We start from the raw sequence: 21,296 nt of genomic DNA on the forward strand, positions 1-21,296 counted from the left end.
GACCATCTCTGGTCACAGCAGATGCCATGAGAGGGGGCTGGAAGGAGACCAGGAGAGGGCAAACGAACTGAATCTGTTTTTCAACAGATTCGACTCTGCCCCCACCCCTCCCCCCACTCATCAAAGTATGGACCATCTCAGCACTCTGACACCCCCCTCCCCCCTTTGCCTACCAACCGAGCACTGGAGTGGATGATGCAGTCATCTACCTGCTTCACAGATCCCTGACTCACCTGGAGAACACCAGCAGCACTGTGAGGGTCATGTTCTTTGACTTCTCCAGTGCGTTCAACACCATCCAGCCATCACTGCTCAGGGTGAAGCTGGAAAGAGCGGGAGTGGACTGTCACCTGGCTGCATGGACAACAGACTACCTCACCAACAGACCGCAGTACATGAGGCTCCAGGACTGTGTATCTGACATGGTGGTCTGCAGCACAGGGACCCCACAGGGGACAGTACTCTCCCCCTTCCTCTTCACCCTGTACACCTCGGACTTCAGCTACAACTCTGGGAGCTGTCAACTCCAGAAGTTCTCCGATGACACAGCCATCATAGGGTGTGTGTCAGAGGGGGACGAACAGGAGTACCGGGAGGTTGTCTCCAGCTTCGTTGACTGGTGTGAGCTAAACCATCTTCAGCTCAACACCATCAAGACAAAGGAGATGGTGATTGATTTCCACAGGAAGACATCCCAGACTGCACCTGTGAACATCCAGGGACTGGACATTGAGAGGGTGGAGACCCTCAAATACCTGGGTGTTCACCTCAACAACAAACTGGACTGGTCTCACAACACAGACGTCCTATACAAGAAGGGCCAAAGTCGTCTCCACCTGCTGAGGAGACTGAGGTCCTTTGGAGTGTGCAGGACTCTGCTCAGGACTTTTTATGACTCTGTGGTGGCGTCTGCAGTCCTCTATGCAGTGGTCTGCTGGGGAAGGAGGGAGCACGGAGAGGGACAGAAAGACAGGCTGTTCAGGAGGGCCGCTTCTGTCCTGGACTGCTCCTTGGACTGCTCCCTGGACTCCATAGAGGAGGTGTGTGAGAGGAGGACATTAGCAAAACTCAAGTCCATCATGGACAACCCCTCTCACCCCCTGCATGAGACTGTGGGGGCCCTCAGCAGCTCATTCAGCAGCAGGCTGAGGCACCCACCCTGCAAGAAGGAACGCTACCGCAGGTCATTTCTCCCATCAGCCATCAGACTCTTTAACACCAGCATGTCATTCCATCCATGTCATTCCATTCCTTCATTCCTGTCCATACCTATACATTTCTGAACCAAAGTGTAAATATCCCATAGTGTAAATATTTATTTCATCACAGCCATATATTTATATTTATATTTATTTTGCTATTGCTATTTTTTCTTTTACTATTGCTTCTTTTCACTCTCCCTGTTCTATTGTTGCTGCTGTAACATGAGAATTTCCCCCTATGGGGGATCAAATAAAGAAAAGCCTAAAAGTCTAACTCTAAAGTCTAAATATTCAGGATGTTAATCAGACCTACTTCATTTATTGGAACATTAATCGTACCTAACATAACATAGTTTAATGGGTGTTCTCTAGCACCATATAGGGGACGCAGGGAGTGACACTGCATTGAGCAGTGTCTGAAACACGCAACAAATCTAGAGCCGTGTAGTCTAGTTAGAATCTACAAACACCACACGCCCTGAGATGCATGGAGGTGTGCGTACCAGATCATCGCTGCTACTAGCTTTATTATTATTATTATTATTGGTGGTGTTGTGGTTGTTGTTGTTATTTCAACTTTAAACCTGCATTACATATTTTTTGGCCTCTTGGGAAAAGAACAGAACAAGCTGTAAACAGCACTGGCACATATCACCTTATAAAGCTAACATATTAATAACCAGTAACTTATTAACACATCCAGCTGACAAATTGCAACCAATTATTTGGTTGAAGTTTAGTTGTCAATTATTTGGAGCCATTTTTGTCCACCTTATGAATCACTTGCTTTTTAGCTGCTAAATGCTACATCATGTTCACCAGCTAGTCTCTAACTATGTCTGTTTGCTGTTTGCTGCTGAGCAGGTTGTGTACAGTGGATTGATCAGAGATTTTTAACTGAAAAGACCTGCTGCTGCTGCTGCTGCTGGAAACAAGGTTGGTGAGGGCTGCTGGAACCTGAACTGAACCAAAACAATAAAGTCAATAAAACCAAAACATTAAGTTGACAGATTGTCACTACTTGTAGTCTGTATTTGAGTAGTCAAAATGACAAGAAAGGTGCTTTACAAAGTGTTTTTCAGGGTCTTGCCCAAGCACCACTTTGTCCTACACCCTGGACTGGTCGGCAGGCAATCACAGGACTGATACATAGAGACAGACAACCACTCATGCTCACACTCCATCCATTATTATTATTATTATTATCTTATTGTTATTGAAATAATTTTTCTCTTTTGTTGGTGTCTCTTGCTGTCTCACTGAGAATTGAGCTGTGTGCTGAAAACCTTTTATGGCAGCATTCAGTGCTTGGTTAACTATATGAGTAACGAGTGAACAAGTCCAATTCATCAAATCAGCTTCAACTCAATGACTTTCTGGCTTCACAGCTTCATAACTGGAATAAGCTACCACAAAGCATTTCTACCGATTTCATACCTACGGAACATTAGGGAGACAAACAGCCCACTGCAGTTTATGATTGTCTATATTAGAGATTGTTCAGTTTGTCCTTCAAATCACTTTTTTGTTTTCAGTGTATGTTTTTGGATGAATCCACTGGCTTTGACCCATCACACCCTGGTGGACACAACCTGTTCCAACTCTTCCCCTTAGGTCATTGCACTATTGAACACTTAAATCTACTATACTGTATACACCCATATCCTACCAATCTCATGTACAGAATGGAACCTCTACATATGATTCCATATTTATTCCAGCACACGTCTTTTCACACTCTTTGTCGTAGTTGTTTCTATATTTATATATGTGTGTGTGTATTTATATTTATATAGATAGAGATAGATAGAGATAGATAGATAGATATAGATATCACAGTTTTGTCAGAAACACTATCAATGAACAGCTGACAAATATATATATATATATATATATATATATACAAATGAACATGGTGCTTATTAAATTGATCTTAACCCTTTAACGCCAAATGTATCATATTTGATACATGAGTTTTTGAGACCTCTACATCATCAGTGTGATATTTTTTGGTTTTTTGTATCTTATCTGTGTTTTATATGTTTTTGTTTGTTTAAGATGACCAAACTGTGAGCAATAAATTGCACAAAAATGCAGGATGTAGCAAAAACAATACAAATTAAGACTTTTTAAACTTAATTTTTTTTTTTTTGTAATTTGTCAGAAGGTTCAGTAAACACTCCAGTTTCAAAGAAATTTGAATTTTCTGGCAAGTTTTTCATGGTTCAGGCATTAAAGGGTTAAGCCTGATTCAACAGGACAGAATAAGGACAGACAATCATTGAACTGAATTAAATTCAGTTTTTATTTAATTGTGTCTTGTCTTTTATTTCATCGAGTACTTTTTCTCCTTTAGTGGGCCTCCACAGCTACAACCGCTTTCCAGCCCACAACAGTCAAGCTCACAACTGAAATGGTCGGCATCATTTCAGTGGTGAGCGCCATAGATGACTCATGCCTTATTTAACAAGGTGGCCTCTCTGAACAAGCTCGGCTGGCAAAATAGATGAGCTCTCGAGAAAATAAGCACAGAGGAAATGTAAAATGGAGGAGAGTCAGCAGGTTGTTATTCTCTCCTCCCACCCTAGCTGTTGGCAGAAGGAGATGCTGGTGCTGGCACTCACACCTCGCAATGCGCTCTCTCTTCGAGGAGACTTCATTTTGTACAATGCACTGGCCAAAATGACACGGAGGGAAATGCAATGTGACTGCAGCAGTAGCAGCTATGGACGGAGGAAGGGCAAGGGGGAAGGGAGACTGGTGTATATAGGGGTGGTGGTGTATGCATTGCAGAGGTTTGAGGATTGTGTGTGTGTGTGTGTATTTGGTTAAAGGAGAAAGTGTATTGTATTCTTGATTAGTAGCACACAACAATCATGTTTGTCTCAGTACATGCTGGTTTAACCCAGTACAAATTGAGTCCTGTAAGATTACTTCATTTCCAGTATTATTTTCTGGTTGCTGAAACAATGTGTCAGTTAGTTCATCTTACTCAGAGCTGGTTCTCATTGGTCATACCGGGCAATCTAGACTTATAATTGGACTTAAAATAAGTCCCGCCTCCTCCAGGTAGAGGTTCAACTGTAATGGAGAAATCAAATGCTCATCAGGGAAGTCTTTTGATTCAGGCTAGATATTGAGACTCCCTGAAAATATTCACTTAAATCAGGGGTGTCAAACTCAATCAAAGAAGGGGCCAAAATTTCAAACACGGTCTAAGTCGCGGGTCAAACGAGCTCAACATTTATTGAAGACTCTAAAAGTGACTATTTTATTATAGTATATAATATAATGATACATATTTTATTCAGAAATATGAATTTAAACAGCCAAACTTCAACAACTTTTCCTCAATAAAATAAATAAAAAAAATTTCGTTTTTGTACTATCCTGATGTTTTGTCTTATAGTGCCGTCTTATATTTATATTCTTTAATTACGGCTACATTAGCTCCACAAACAAGACACACAGGTTTACCTCCGATATCGACAAACAGGTAAAACTCTGCTTCCCACCTGTTTTGAAAGTCTCTGTTTTCAAAGTCCACTTTTCCTTTAGCCATTTATTTTGGGGGGGCTAGCTTAAATGTCACTATAAAAGCGCTGACCGATGCATTGATCCGCTGATCGGTGTGTCATTATACCTGCGGGAGGAGGGGCTGCTGCACGGGTCTTGACTAGCGCGGCAGCTGTTCAGTGCATTGTGGGATTTGTAGTAGGAAAGGTGGGAGTGCTGTTTACAGACGGGCCTTAATATGAAATTATCTCGCGGACCGTATATAATTGTGGCCCGCGGGCCTTGAGTTTGACATGTATGACTTAAATAAACAGGTCCAGGGTACTGAAGCTTAGCTATGTACAAAGATGGTTATGATTAGGCATTCAAGATGAAGGGCCAAGGTAAGGACAAGCTATTAATATAGGTGGTCCAGCTGTGACAAGATCTAATATCCTCAGTTCCCCTCAACACCGCAAAAGAGCCAGAGGTAAGATGTAAGCAAAATGTGAATCCAATGATGGCCTTGGATGGACCGAGGGATAAAGACGGTGACCATTTTAAAGGCTATCTTTCAATTCACACAAGGGCTGCTGAGTAATGTAAGGGTAGAGGAAAATTAACTTCCTGCATTCCAATGGGTATAAACAATTGACACGGTTCACACACTTGTTTGAAAGGTTAGGGTTGACGGTGCATTTTTAGGGAGCTCGGAAATGTGTGTGGTGGGCGTGTAAAGTTCACAATTGTGTGTATTATTTATGTGTGTGTGTGTGTGTGTGTGCGTGCAGGAGAAAGATCTTTTCTTCTTGGTCCTCGCTTGGAGTGCAGAGAGGAGTTGACTTCAGATACAGGAACAGCTAAAAAAAAACCCTCACAACCTCCTCAGTCAGTCGTCCATCTTCCTGCCACTGAATCAGAAGGAAAGCACCCTTTATCACCCACCCATGAATAACGTGTCATGCGCCGCTATATTTGGATTTGCATTCCTCCCTTTGCCGTTGACCTGTCAGAGGAGTTGTTGGAGTTTTCTTCTCGACCATGATAAAGTGAAGTTAATGTTTTTTCAGATGGCTCTCTGAATGGAGGAAGCTGGGTCGACTACTTAATTGAAACTAATGGTTTTCATAATGATGGTATGTGTGGAGTATTGTGGAGCTGTTTTTTGGGAAAACCCCACTGTTGCTTTCCCTCTTGTTTGTTTCTCCATCGCTTTCTGTCCTTTCTCTGTGTAAATGCCATTATGATTGTGTGTTTGCAGGGTTTCTGCCCAACTATCTAACACACTTTTGTTACAGGTGAAAAGCTCAGGGGAGTTGCTGGAAAGAATGCATCGAGAGGATTACGAAACCTTTCCAAGGTTCGCCATCTTTTCCTGGCCTTGATGTGGAGCTTACATGTGTCAGGCAGGAACTGGAATGATTTGTTAGCATACTCTGCACCACCTCAGGCAGGTCATACTAAAGTCAGGTTCTGCTGGCCTTTTCCAAAGGGATAAAACGGCTCAGCAGAATGTTGTATTGTCATCATCACTGTTAGCACTATCTTCATGATCACCATCACTAACATATTTCTTCTCTTTTTTTCCTCCAGTTAGGGTCTTACTGCCTTGGTCTGTACTCAGACTCATGGAAGGTACTAGTCTACGGTAAAACCACCACTTCTCCCACACTGAAGGGACCTCAGAGCCGCTCTGTTATTTTTTCCTCCACATGTTTGGTGTGGGCGAGTTTTTTTTTTTTCTCCCTTTACCCTTTTCCTTTCTTTTTTTTATCTTTTCTATTTTCCCCTTATCAGCTCAGCCAAAGGCAGAGACTATGCCAGCACCACCAGATGCCAAACTAAGGGATGCTTTCCTTAAGACAAATTAAATACCTAGTAATAGAAAAGAAAAAGAGATAAGAAGAACTCCATTTCCCTTAATGGAGTGCAGCAATAATATGCAAAATTTTGTTCTCACCATCACCAAATTGTTACAAGAAGAGTTTTTCATCTATTGCGCACTCCTGCAGGTCTGTTCAGCATGTCTCACAAAGGTCTGCATCTGGATCTCACGTCCTGTCTGAAGCTGATGCAGCAGCCATCCCCACCCTACATGAAGTTCCTAAAACTCTGTGGGCTGCTCACGAGTATGACTTAGGTCTGACTAGAGGTTGTGAGCTCGTGATGATTACACCTAAATCAGATTACAGACCCTGCAAACAACAATACCCTTTGAAACAGGAAACCATTGATGGAATAATTATGCAATAATAACACAGTCCTAAACTAAATTAAAGTTAGCTTATGATCAGATACATGTTGCTGAAAGGGCTATTGCATCACAAACCAAAAAGTCAGTGTAAGCTGTGATTCACTTAATGCAGCTGAATTAACCGTGTTACCCTTGTACTAAGTGTTAAAGTGTCTAAAGGTGTAGCAAGACGAGAGCAAAATTATCAATATGAATTGTTATAATGCATCATCTTAATTTAGATTTTGAAAGTAGGCCCCAATATTTGATGGTACCTTCTGTGAGACTTTTATTTTGAAAAGTAATATTAACAACATGTTTTCCTCAGGCACTGTATAGTGTTTACTGTATAGTATTTTGTACTGGTATCAGGCACAATAATAACAATATTCCAGCAGATGTAACTTCATTAATGAGGGGAAATTACTAAGGGACGGAGTTTTTCTTTTTTTTTTTTTCTACATTTTGCGTGCCACCATAATAAATTGCCTGAGGAAAATCCTCGGAGGCATGATGCCAATACACATACTCTACTTCTTGCTCACACAAGGGGTTTACCCACCAAAAAAACTCATTTTAGGAAAAAAACAGACTTGATTTGGGCTTATTAGCTTTGCGGAATTAAAAGTTCTTACATGCAACATCTGTTTCCTCCGTGTTACCTAAGGGTCTGACTGTTTCAGGAAACACAATTACTTCCATGCCGTAATTACCATGACATTCTCATGGAATATTAAATACCTCAGCAAGAACAACAGACCTCATTAAGTGTGAGTTCTTACGTAGTCTCACCGAGCTTCAAGGCAAAGGGATGATATTATTGTCATTAACATTATCTGCATTTACTAATCTTTCTTATCTGCGATTCGCTGTTTGGATACGTCACCATTGTTGACCACGTTTGTTGGATAAACCAATCAGGTTTATTAATCACTTTGTCTAATTGTGTCCAGATTTTATACATTTTTCTATTAATCTTTGTTCCAGGGGGGCATCATACACACTGTAGATACTGTAATTGCCACTAAAATGCAAACGTATGTCAAGTTTTTTATATGGTCCAATATATATATATAACACTAGGAGTAGATAGACCATACTGGGCTCTGACTGCCCTCCCCTGTAGACAGCAACATATACTTACACCACAATACCACATATTTTTGGGGTTCACACCTCCCCAGCTGATTTGATCTGGGAACACTGCGGTTCATGTTGAGCATCAGGGGCACCTCATAAAGTTTTAAATATGCAACCTCCTTCCTCAGTAAACCCTCACACCACCATACATGCTTTGACTAATATTTAGATATTTATAAGTATATAGACTAAAAGTAAGAATAGAGTAGAATGGAAACAATATGAGCGATTAAAGGCAAAATAACAGCATCAAAGTCAGCAAGATATAGAGTGTGTAAGATTAATATGATGAGCATATTTATAACAGCGTACACCAGAGTATATAATCTTATTATATCATATACTATGACTGTATGAAAATGATGATATTGAACATCAGATGAATGGTGTTTCACCATGTCTCTATGAGTCCTCTGTACTCCTTGCTGTCCTCATGGCAGGAATCAGAGTGACACAGAAGTGTGAGATGTAAAGAGTGGAGAGGAGAACTGTTCCTTGAGGGCTGGTGTTGCTTATTATAACCTCAGAGGCATAGCCATCCACTCTGACACACTATGGCCAGCCAGTGAGGCAGTCCTTGGTCCAGGATGCAGCGTAAGAGTTTGAATGTATCACCAGGAGCTATTTCTCCAGAGGGCAGGTCTGAGAAGGCCATGTGCATCTTTACGATAACGGCATCCTCCACTGCGATCTGCGGTGTGTGGCTTGGCAGGCAAACTTCAGTGAATCCAGACAGGACTGGTCTTTCAAAGGTCATCGTGACATGTGACAAAAGTGCCACGGGTCTGTAGTATCTGAGTGCACTGGGACGTCCTTTATTCGGCACTAGAACGACATAGGAAGTCTTCCATATTCTAGGCACCTTCATCAACCTGATGGAAAGAGGGAAGAGGTGCTGGAAGACTGCTTTAAGTTGCTCGGCACACACTTTAAGCGCCCTAGCTAAATTTTAGCTTGGCGTGCACTTGTTGTTCTACATGTGTCTGTTTGATTAGGGTCACTTTGCGTGCATGTCGGGTTATGCATAATAATAATCCCAATCAAATTAAATTTGGATGACTTGCTCTGTCAGCACTGAAAGGCTAAAACTGCTACTTTGCTGCACTAGTGGATCTATTACTACTATTACCACTGACAAGTACATTAACATTATGTTAAAACTGACACAATGAGTCGCCAGTGTTTGATAACTGTTTTTATTGTATCACAGAAGCTTTGCCTCTACTCCTCTCTTATTTTCTTCTTTACAAGATTTTAAAAAGCAGTGAAAATATATCAGAAAAGTACCTCTTTTTTTGCCACATCAGAGCTTGTACTAAATAGAAATAAATCACTGGGAAGGACTTGTTTTTCATGGAGTCTTGCAAGACTATGTGTTATAATATTGAAAGTTTGACAGTATGATTGCGGAACTTTAACTTTCATTATGGTCTCAAGCCACTGAAAGTGTGTGGGTGGGGACAAAATCCATCTAAATGAAACTCCATCTAGCTCAGAGGGTGACAAAGGACAGGGTGTTGTCATTAAGTCATGTATGTATCTTCTACAGCAACGCCACGAAGAGATACCAGGGGTGAATATGTAAATGTGTGATTGTAATCAGCACTGTTTTTTATATGCCAGCAGATATTTATTTTAGAGAAACTACAGCCTCTGCAGAGAACATGGTGGTTAGTCCATAAGGCCTGAGAACATGAAACACTCACCATCAAAAACGTACAGACAGTGGTTCGCTACAGGGGCCTGTGAGGATGAAAACTTCATAGCGATTCATAGACCCAATGAATGGCTAAAGAGAAAAACACTATGCCCAGTTAAAACAAAAGCTGGGGCTACATTAAGAAGCCTGGGAGCTTTGACAATCCCAGAGGGTAATTGTGGCTCAGTGGTAGAGTGGGTCGTCCCTCAATCAGAAGATCGGGGGTTCGATCCCCAGCTCCTATGGGTCAACATGTCGAAGTGTCCTTGGGCAAGACACTGAACCCCAACTTGCTCCTGAAGCAGCTTCAGTGTGTGAATGAGTATGAAAGAATAGTCTCCTCCAAATTACATTCCTCCTGTGTGAATGTCATGTAAAGCGCTTAGAGTAGTTGAAATAACTAGAAAGGATCTATGCAAATACAGACCATTTACCATTTAATTCAGTTCAGTGCACAGAGCTGATGGGCAGCATGATCATTCCCAGCAATTAAACAGAGCCCATGATTAGAGGACTCAGCAAATCTCTCAGTTACCATTTCCCGTGACGGCTGTGTCCCTATTGTGTAGTGTTTTTGCTGGAAGTATACAACGACTGAACGTCCTTTGGTATTTTGTACTGAAGTCAGGAAAGCACTCCGGAGGGTCATCACCACAGCCCAAAAGATTATGGGCTGCCCCCTCCTCTGTAACGTTCCCGCTGTCTCAAGAAAGCACACAATATTCTCAGGGATCCATCTCACCCAGGACATCTGCTCTTTGAACTCCTGCCCTCGGGCAGATGCTTCAAGACAATGAAAGCACCGACCAGCATGCTATAGAACAGTTTTTAAGCCATGGCCGTAACTGCAATGATCACAGGAAAGATTTGAACATTCTTGTAAATATCACTGTGCAATATTCAAATGGATTGTGCAATACCTGCAGAATGCTTTGTGTGTGCACATTCATTACTATTATCTATTATTGTTCTTTGCCGCTTCTAAGGATCGCATTGTAATTGTATTGTACCTGTACAATGACAATAAAGACATATTCTATTCTATATCCTAACACTAAAATGGTGCACTGTACAAAAGCACAGTTACGCTGTACAACGAGACAAGTTATTTTTTTCCAAAGATTCGCGACTTCTCTTTTAAGTTTTCTGAACTGTTCTTGGAGCTGTGCCACAACCATGACCAAGTTCTGCTATTTTCCTTTAGCTTTGCATTGTGGGAGAATAGCGTCCATCCCAGTAAAAAGAGCAAGACTGAGTGTTCCTGTTTAGAAAGCTTGAAATCTAGCAGCAATTATTAGCAACAGTAAGAGGCAACATTTGCAACCCCCTGCTATAAATGTTTGGATATTTTATCCCCTAGTGGTGAATGAATCAAACTGAGCTTCATGTTTGATCTGCACTGCACATGTGTAGTGTATCATCTGTGCGTGACAGTGGACTCACCTGTGTGCCTTATAACACACTGGGTGACCCGGGTCAGAGTTTAAAGTCCAGACATGAGATCTATGGGCTTCCCCAGGCTGTAAATTCACTCTCGCACACATTCAGCTATCTCCGAGGCCAACCATTTAGACCCTCGGGTGTCGTAAATCTTGCGCCCAGGCTCCCCGACAAGCCAGACACCAGGATTACAATTTCACATCCATCGCTCACGCTAAAGCCCCTAATTCCCCGTTACACAAAGCAGAAACAACCCTCCCTCGCAAGTGCTCCAAAAAGTCAAGGAATGAAAACAAAGTACTTTAGAAAGTATTTTGTAGGGGAGCCAACAGCCTGCAGTGACTTTGCAGTGCTTTGATGAATAGTAGCTGCTGCAGCTCAGCTTCATGCATCATCCCAGTGAATCCAAAGCTCCAAATCCAAAGCTGGTCCTGATGTGCCTATTAACACTGTGTTAATTACCACTAATTAGTTCAGCCCCACACCTGAACATATGCCATGCTGACACACGGCACTCCTTCACTGTGATGGAGGGAACAGAGGAGAACACACAATGGTGGCAGCTTTAAATCTTCTTGTTCGCTAGATGCTTGTTTTGTTAACTTCATTTTGCTAATTGGATTTTTTTCTCATTATATTGACATTTTCATTTATTTTCGAATATATATATATTTGTTTTTTTTATACTTATATATACATATATTATTAACCATTTCTTAGTGTCTCATTTCATCAACTGAAGAATTTGAATTCAAAATTAAACAAAACTTATTCTATACAACGACAGCAGGTCAGACTCCACCTTTGAAAACTACCAACATGTAGGTCCTGAAAACCTATGTAAAAGTTGTTTTTATTTGTCTGAGCTATTGGGGAAATAGATAGATAGATAGAAATACTTTATTGATCCCCGGGGGGGCGAAATTCTGCTGATGATGTCATATTTCTGTGCACCAATCTCGCTTTAGTAATAATCACAAAAGGAAGACCGTTCTTGGGTTTGCTTATGTTGCCAGCCCACTGTCAGATTTAATCAAACCACGCCTACACAGTCCTCTTGGAGAGTAGATTTGAAATCACATTTTCAGGAGCATTGGCCCTGCATTGTGTGATATGAGTGAACTGTTCTTTAAAAAGGTGTACGTTTTAACCACTAAGGCCATGTTCAGACTAACAAACCCCACTCGTTGAATAAAATGAGTGGGGTTCATATGCCATACAAGGTTCAACTGGGCTCAGATTCATGGGGAAATGGAAGTTAGAGCATCTTTACCTTCAGTAATGTGACACATACCGGCATGAATATGTGGATGGGTTTTAGTTGCTAGATGGGTTAAAACAATGTGATTTTATCATATATCATAAGTGGATGTGGTTTAGTGTATATGGTAATGCGATATGAAGCTGCGGAGAGATAAGGAGTGCTATGAAGTTGCACTGTTGGTCTCAACCCACTCCTTCCACACATCCCTTTCCTGTGTTGTTAGATCAGACATGAGGAGGAGGGTTAAAAGGCTAAATGAACAAATCATAACTCAACTTTCGCATGCTTTGTTCTCACAGTTAACAGCTGGAATCAAAACATACATGGCCCTCAGTTCAAGATAAGTACCGAAGCAAAGAGAGCATTTTTTGACAAGAAAATACCCCAATGTGGCTCACATGTAGTTAGTTCAGTTGGCTGTGTCTTTAAAGGGAGGGTTCACAGTCTCTGAAGTGGTAGTAGTTCTTTCTCCTGGAAGTGGTGCTCGCAAAGAGTTCTCATTGTAAATACGATGATGGTCGTGGGGGGGTACAAAATCCATAATTCAGGTATGAAGTTGTTTTATGTTACACTTGAAAAAATGTGACCCATTTAACATTTACTGCAACGCGATGCAACTGTATCTGGAGGAACACTGTGCTGTCCTGTTGAATGTAAAGAGACAGCGTCATTCTGCTGTTTACGTCATGCCTGTCGATAAAATATTTGTGGCTGAGACACCTTACCATTAGTTTTAAAATCATGTCTCATAGTATCATGAAACGCTGCACACTGTTGTGGTGTCTGATAAGTCTTCAAACTCTCAGGCACATCAGGAGAGTTGCATATGGCGTGTCAGCCTCGATGCCCATTTGCCCTTGTGTGTGGTTTAAACTACCGCGATTTTATACATCAGAGTCTGTTTAGAGATATTGTTCACAGTTAAAAAGTAGTACAAAGCCTTTAAAAGGCACGGCCTGCAACTAATCTTAAAAGCACTTTTCTATATTGGTTGAACTTCTCATCACAGCCCAGCACAGCAATCAATGAATGAAAAAAAAAATGTCTGCAGTTCTTAACAGACCCAGGACTGTAATAAACCCACCCAATCAATGGCTGACCCTGCCAATCAACCAATGTATCTGCCTGCCAGCGCAAATGCTGCAGGCGCACCCATTGTGCACGACCTGAGTTTTCCACAACGCTAAAGCTAGCAAGCTAGTCGCAGACAAAATGTGACCAAAATTTAAATGACGGCTCAGCGACAGACTTCCGTGAGTTCCCGGCACGGAGCACACACCCGCTGAGACAAGGAACGAGAGAGAGCCGCTTCTGATGTGACAGGCCATCGTTTAGTGAACAACGCAAAGCTCAGCCTCTGAGGCAAGTTAAAGGTACCGTCATATTTGTAAGGGCTGCTTTGCTTGTCGTGGAATCACCCTCCAGCTGTAACGTCAGTCAGAATCAAATGACTAACTACGTGAGTGACTTTGGAGCAAAATCTGAATGGAGGGGTTGGGATATTTTCAGTTGGATACTTTAATAATCTGGCTTCTCCTGCTAGTTTGTCCAGCGTTACACACTCTACCTTTAATGTTTCCACAGGGAGCTGTCTGAAAGACCATTAATGTCCTCGAGGGATGTCACTTGAATCATCATTGGGTGGGGCTGAAGGCTGCTAGTTTGAAAATGAAACAAATCTGATGGTGTGAAGTTAGAATGGAGTGGGCTGACTAGACCTCTGCAGCCCGCCGCTCATCTCCCCTGCAGGCTCCAGGCTCCAGGATACATTAGCTGCTACGAGCATATGACACCCAATTTCCCCACCAAACTCTTGTCAGTCAGGTTGCACTGCGGGTAATGTAGACGCCCTAACCCTTTGGCGAAGAAGAACAACACGTGGAATAAAAACAGCGATATATCTGAATGTGCTGCAGTGACTTTAATCAGTGCACTGCAGAACCATTTGCTGTACTGTTTCACAACAGGCAGCTCTAATAATAGAATATTGGTCACAAAGATAAAAACAGATTGTCTCTTTTGTTTCCAGTAGCACTGATGCCTAGAATTGCCTTTTTTCTTTCTTTCTTTTTTTTTTGTCAATTATCTGCCTTCATCTCATGGTGCTGCTCAAAGCAGATGGTAACTTTTGGCTGAAGTAGCCAAATATTCACATATCTAGTGCCAATAGTGTTTTTGTTTTTTTTTCCCAAGTTCCCATGCCTACACGAAGAGCACACCACATGTGCTTATGATTCATTTTCAATCACCCCAGATATCTAACCAGAGAAGACGAATGCTCTGAACTTTACTTTCAGACTGGGTTGTGGTTAATGCATATAATCTGTAAGAGTTTTACACTTTTGCACCTGTTACACACATAATTACACACAAACTCCTGCACACATTTGAGCCCAGCCACACATTTTTTTTTCTTTTCAGAAGGTATCAGAGGAGGTTGCTAGGAAACCACTGTTGAATGGCGTGCAACATTAGCGTGTTAGTGCTGGCTGCCTTGCCTCTAGGTATGGCTGGGATTTGAGATTTCGCTGGTGAGGTGCAAAAAGCTGAGAAGATAAGGCAAGAGAAAGAGGTGCTCAGTGCTGGGGAATAGGAAGGATCAAGCTGAAGGGACAAAACCGTTGGTGAGTTTGATCCTGTTCTGCCAAATGTTTCTTTTTTTCAGCCTCGTGTGAATGCCTGTGTGGCTGCAGCCCCAGTACAGATAGCCTTCCTTCACTAAAGCTGAATAAATAATTAGAGGAATATCAGGGGATTTTAGGATTGTATAAAGAAGAAATCACTGGTCTAAGAGTGAGGTCAAAGAGAAAGAAAATGTTTGCCAAGATGCACACACATACATGTACATAGGCTACTACTACCAAGCCACAGAGAGGTTATAAAGCCTTCTTAGTCATCAGATTCTGATTTAAATGTTGCTAAACCTGAATGCTAAACTCTATGTGATGTTGAATCCAGGATGTTTTGAGTGTTGTAAGTCATCTTTTCCATGAAGCACAACAACATTAAAAAGTCACATAAGGTCATCAGGAGGTAGATACCATCTTTTACACATATTTAGGCCAAACATCTACACACAAACCTAGTATCACTGATTTTGTCTTTACATTGTTGGGCATATTGTATTTTGGCTTTCTAATACAAGTAATATTTCATAATGAGATGTATTGACTCAAACAATAATGGGGTCAATAGATTAACATCAATTTCCCCCCCTTAATTACATGAAAACAGAACATGTGGGTGAGGGAGTGATGGCTTACTACAGTAGGCTCCCTGCATTTACATACAGCCATCAAAGTTCACAGTTATTACTGCACACCTGGATATGCAGGAAGTCAACACATGACAGACTAATGATATTAGCATGCGACAGTGATGGTTCTGAGTAGATTCAAGATAGAAATGTAATTTTCACATTTCTACATGAGCAGGCCAGGACACTTTTGCAGAAAAACAAGCCTATGTGCCTAGGCTTTCTCACACACACACACAACACGAGTTTGGCACAACACAGTATCCCATTTCATGGCTTGGCTGGGAAAAGCCTCAAAAACAGGCAATGTGTGAAAACTCAGCCTTTTCCGCCTCGAAAGCGAATCTGTTTGTGCATGTACTCTGAAATGTTTAACACCCCATGCAACAATGTAAATTGGACACCCTTTGAGGTGGCAGAGGCAGAGGGAGAATGTGGACTGATGGATTTGAGGTGTGTGTGTGTGTGTGTGTGTGTGTGTGTGTGTCAGAGTGAGAGAGGGAGAGGATGGGGTCGGGGACAGAGAACAGCAGGGTATTTACATTCCAAAGGCAGTGTCTATAGGTGCATTAAACAGTTTCTTTCTGTGTCCCTCAAACCCACAGAGGAAACCCCTGCAATTGTTGGCCTCCTATGTTCTTTTTTTCACCGACACCTCTCCTAATTGAGAGCCCGTTTGGGTAAGTTGAGGCCATCTGGGATGTGGCAACAGAATATGAGCTTTCCTCTGAGGGGCCTCCAGCACCCTGAGGAGCCCCACTGACAAGCCTGTAAGCCTCTTTTTGGCCCCTGACTGTCTGGATCCACTTATTAGGTTACCACTTCCACTCTCTGCCCCTCTCTCCCTTTTTTCATTTCCCTCCATTTATGGGTATGTCATGGGTATGGGCATGGATGTTGTTAAGAGTGTTTCTACTTTAATTGATATCACTTATCAATCTGTCTGGGAAAACTGGGAGAGTACTCACAGTAACAGGGCTCACAGTGTTTTGTGGGACCAGTGTTTTTTGGGACCAAACCCATCCCCACTCTGACTGTTTCCTCTTTCGTCTTTGCTTAAACTCAATTTTGGCTTATGCCACTCGGTTGCTGATTCTCTCTTTCCTTCCTGTTCCTTGTTCATTTTGTATCTCATTCCTTCTCCTCCCACATTTCTTCCTCATTTTCTCACATTGCCTATTGTTTTCACCACACAGCTATCCACCTGCTGTCGTATGAGTGGAGGAGCCCCATCTGCACCCCATTAGGCTCGGAGACAGGGCTTTTTGTGGCCACGCTAGGTGCAAACTAGTATGGCAACGACCCCCGTCAGTAGGGATTAAGGGGACAGAGCGATCTAAACAGCTCCTGAAAAGAAAAAATAAAAGACTCCAAAACCTTACTTAGCTCACTTCATCACTAATGATTCAGCACTTAGAGTTAGACTGGTGATACAATATTAGACTTCATCAAAAATCAGCTATTGGTCCATCAGTGTCCTCCATCTTGGAAAGGATGGAGATTCATCTTCAAGCTCCTCCTGGACCGGTCACCAGTCAATCACAGGGCCAACACATAGAGCCAGACTGTTGGAGGAAGACGGAGCGTTTATTTTTCTCAACTTGACAACTTAACAAATCAATTAAAACCTCATAAACCCTTTCTTAAACGCAGAAAGGAAACTTTCTGAGGCATTCATTCACTGACTAGGTTTGTCAAGTCAGCGTGGACACTTTGAGGTGAATAGTTGTTCCTCTAAAATCAGTGTCAGAGAAGAAATATGGCATTTTTTTTTTTTTTTTGCCTTGAAGCTGGCCTCCATGTGCTGAGGAGTGGTGGAATGAGAGGAAAGAAAGATGAAATCAGAGAGTAGAAATTGGACAGATGAGGAATGCAATGAACAGAAAGGAATATAAATTTAGAGAAAAATTCAAGTCAGATATTGATTTTCAAGGCCAGAACTGACATTTTGTCATTAGTACAGTTGTTTTGGGCTTTTATTCAATACTCTTAAACCATACAGAGGATGGAATTCGTAAATTCTACGTTTCATGGTATTGACCAAATTTGAAAAGGGTTCTTCCACAGATGGTCATGTCCTCAGTGAAGAACAGTCAGCTTACTACATATTACATTCCTCTACTATATGTAGCAATTTTACTGCGAGGATGGCACAAGAGAAAAGGAAGAGTGGACTGTGAATAGGTAAAAAAAAATCTGCAATCCAGCCACTAAATATCTAATACCTAGCTAACCCTACTTAATGTAGGGTTGACAATAGAACTGACAGTTGCACTGGTGGTAGTGCTACAAAATTGGAAAATTTGAAAGTTAAAAGCCCATTGACTGTCCAAGAAGAAAAGGGTTCATCCTCTAGGGCTGAATGCCAATTGCAAATTGAATGGAAGCCTGGCCTGTAGTTTTTGAGATATCATGATATGATTCAAAGTGTTGCAGAAATTTTGAGAAAAGTGCAGTGTCAGTGTTAATTTTTAGGAGTTTCGCCTAATAGTTTTCTATCAAGAGCTGTGGCTCAGGCTTAGAACATCCACCACTCAGAAGATTAATATTTCGTTCAGTCTGTATGTTGGTATCTTTATGTGAATGGTGTGTGAATGTGTGAATGTGAATGTAGTGTTAAAAAGCTTTTAAAGTAGTCAAAAAAGACTAGAAATGTGCCGTTCAATCCCACTCCTGGATCTTATTACAGAGCTGACTACTTGATCTGTTGGTAGTGGTAGAGAAAATCTCTCTCATGGAGTGTTCAAAATTATGGGGGGTCATGATATGTCAATCTGCCTATTACTATTTTATATTTTTGTATAAACTTTGACCTGATGGTAGTGGTACTGTATACTAAAGGTTAGGAGTCATCTAAATCATAATGTTGATCATTAGGGGTCCATGAAATTTCATGGAAATCTGGCCACTAGTTTTTCAGGTACATTAACATGGTCCAAGGTTTTGCTTAAGGGGACATTTTCAGCAGAGGTCACAGGGATCAATATTACTGTTTGGCAATCATCTACATTTTATAACAAGCTTGCTCTTTGAACTAGCTGCTGAAGGAGCTGCTCCTCTCACCCAACCATCTAAGTGGAGTCAAGCAGAGAGTCCAGGACAGAGACGCCTCTCCTGATCAGTCTGTTGAGCCTCCTCCTGTCCCTGTCCATGCTGTCCCCCTAAGTCCCCTCTAAGTCCCGAGCAGTCTCCTGCACACTCCAAAAGACCTCAGCCTTCTCAGCAGGTGGAGGTTGCTTTGGCCTTTCTTGTACAGGGCATGTGTTGTCAGTCCAATTCAGCTTATTGTTCAGGTGTACATCCAGGAAATTCTAGTTCACTACCACCTCAACGTTGGACGTTCACCAGTGTGATGATGGACATTTTCTTGTTTTTGTTGTTGAAGGCACTGGAGAAGTCAAAGAACATGATCATCATAGTGCTTCCTGTGGTCTCCACGTGGGGAAGTGATTCCAGGACAGTCAGCAAACTGAAGGGGGTTGTTGAGATGTTTTGTTTGAGAAGCTAAGCACCATACAATTGTTGAAAGGGAAACCCCTTTGGACAGAGTGAAGTCTTTACTATCAGAGGGGTTACGCTGTGATCCTACACTGGATATCGTCAGGGTAGAGAGGATGAGGCCAAGAGTACAGGAGCCAAGTGAAATTAAGGTGGAACTCGAAACCCTGCAAGATAAAGTGGCCATGCCTTGGCTTAAGCACCGTTTGAGAGATAATGAAAGATTTGGCCGAGTTTTAATTCACTCTGCAAAGTCACACACAGAGAGGCTGATCAACTTGAATTTTAAAACTCTACTCAATAAACTCCTGTTTGGAAAGGAACATTTCCTGACTCATTAACTCATTTGGGGTGAAAACACAGAATCTAACATCATCACTGAAACTTTCATGTGCAATAATAATATAATGTACAACTGCTTTTCCTTTAACTAAGACTGAAGTGAAATTGTCCTTGCCCAAAGGTATTGCACCATTGAACACACAATATTTTACATCTTTCAAAAACTGCATAGCAATTAACAGTGCTGTCTAAATTATGTCTGTTAGGAATATATCCACATCACATGTACAATCGTCGGGGCTAGATGTAAACTACCTGACCACTCTTTGCTGATGTTAGAGGTTCAAGTAAGAACTTACTTCATCAAATAGTTCTTACATCCACTTTACGGCAGAAAAATGTACCACAATGGTGAATTCCTGATTCATTTCTATCCTGTGTGTGTGTACTTTGTAATCAAATGAAAAGTATATAAATGCTTGCAACTGATTCTGGTGTATTGTAAACCCATGAGGGTTGGGCACATTGTGTGCATGACACAAATATAATCAACCAATCAATCTATTTTGCCATGCAGTAAATACTGTCAATCGTTAGCTGTAGCTTCCCTTCTTAGTCACACCCCTTGATTCCACATTGCATCTGATCAACACATAACTGGCTGGCTCACTGGTGGCAGCGATCCTGCTTATGAACAAAAGTAACTGTCCAGCACTTGGAACATTCAAGGGATATTTCTTTAGTGCATTTGTTTAGAAATTATTTCCTTTTTTGGCTTGTGACCCTTTAAAAACAAAGTAAGGTCTGCTGCTTGTGACCCCTCAACAAACGTTAGTTTATACGTATACTTATACTTACATTCTTTTGTCAACCTAATTTAAATCATTGTTTTGGAAACAAAACAGGCAATATGACCATAAAGTTGAGTCAACATCTCTCGTAAACTGGACATCATGATGCCCTGTCACTAGATAATAAGCTGAACAAACTCAGGAGCGGGGTTGAGTACCATTCACATATCTTCTATAGAGTACTGCTATCAAACCATACTGTTTTTCAGTACTTTACTCTCTCTGTAATAAAATGCGAGTCCAAACTTTTTTGGACATTTCAATATACTTATTTATTCAGAACATGTGCTAGTGGCCCAGGACATTAAGGAGAGGAAGTACCTTATCCCACAACCCATTCACACGCTGGGCAATTAACCATTTCACCGACCACTTCCTCCCCCATCCCTCCATCCATAATGTTTGTCCATTCATGTGCAATATGACTACAGTCATTTCAGTTCTGTGTACAAATCAGCACCTGTAATTTTACTTCTGAACACAGCATAACATGTGCAATACCTACCTAGGGCACTACTATTTTCATATTTTTGTGATTTTACTACTGTTTTCTTATTTATTATGTGTATTTATTTTTATTTTATTCTTATATGTATATTTGTTTATGACTTTTTTTTTTTGCTGCTCTTACTTTTATTCTGTATCTCATTACAAAGCCAAGTCTGAGAAAAGCACGAAGAACTACAATGTACCTGTTCTTACTCATGTAAATGGCAAAATATTCTATTCTATTCCTAACCTGAGCACCTAATGTTTGGATGCCTTCCCTGTTCATTTTCATGGATCATTTAGTGCTGGTCTGACCAATCAGACATGAACCGTCATCACTGCTTCACACTTCAACATCAGTTATACAACATTGACACGTGGACTCGTCCAATGGCTACTTCTGCAAAGTCATGACATTATAACAGGAACTACTGTACAGACAAATCA

Source organism: Pempheris klunzingeri, chromosome 9 (genome assembly GCF_042242105.1).
Source record: "Pempheris klunzingeri isolate RE-2024b chromosome 9, fPemKlu1.hap1, whole genome shotgun sequence".
Taxonomy (NCBI): Eukaryota; Metazoa; Chordata; class Actinopteri; order Acropomatiformes; family Pempheridae; genus Pempheris; species Pempheris klunzingeri.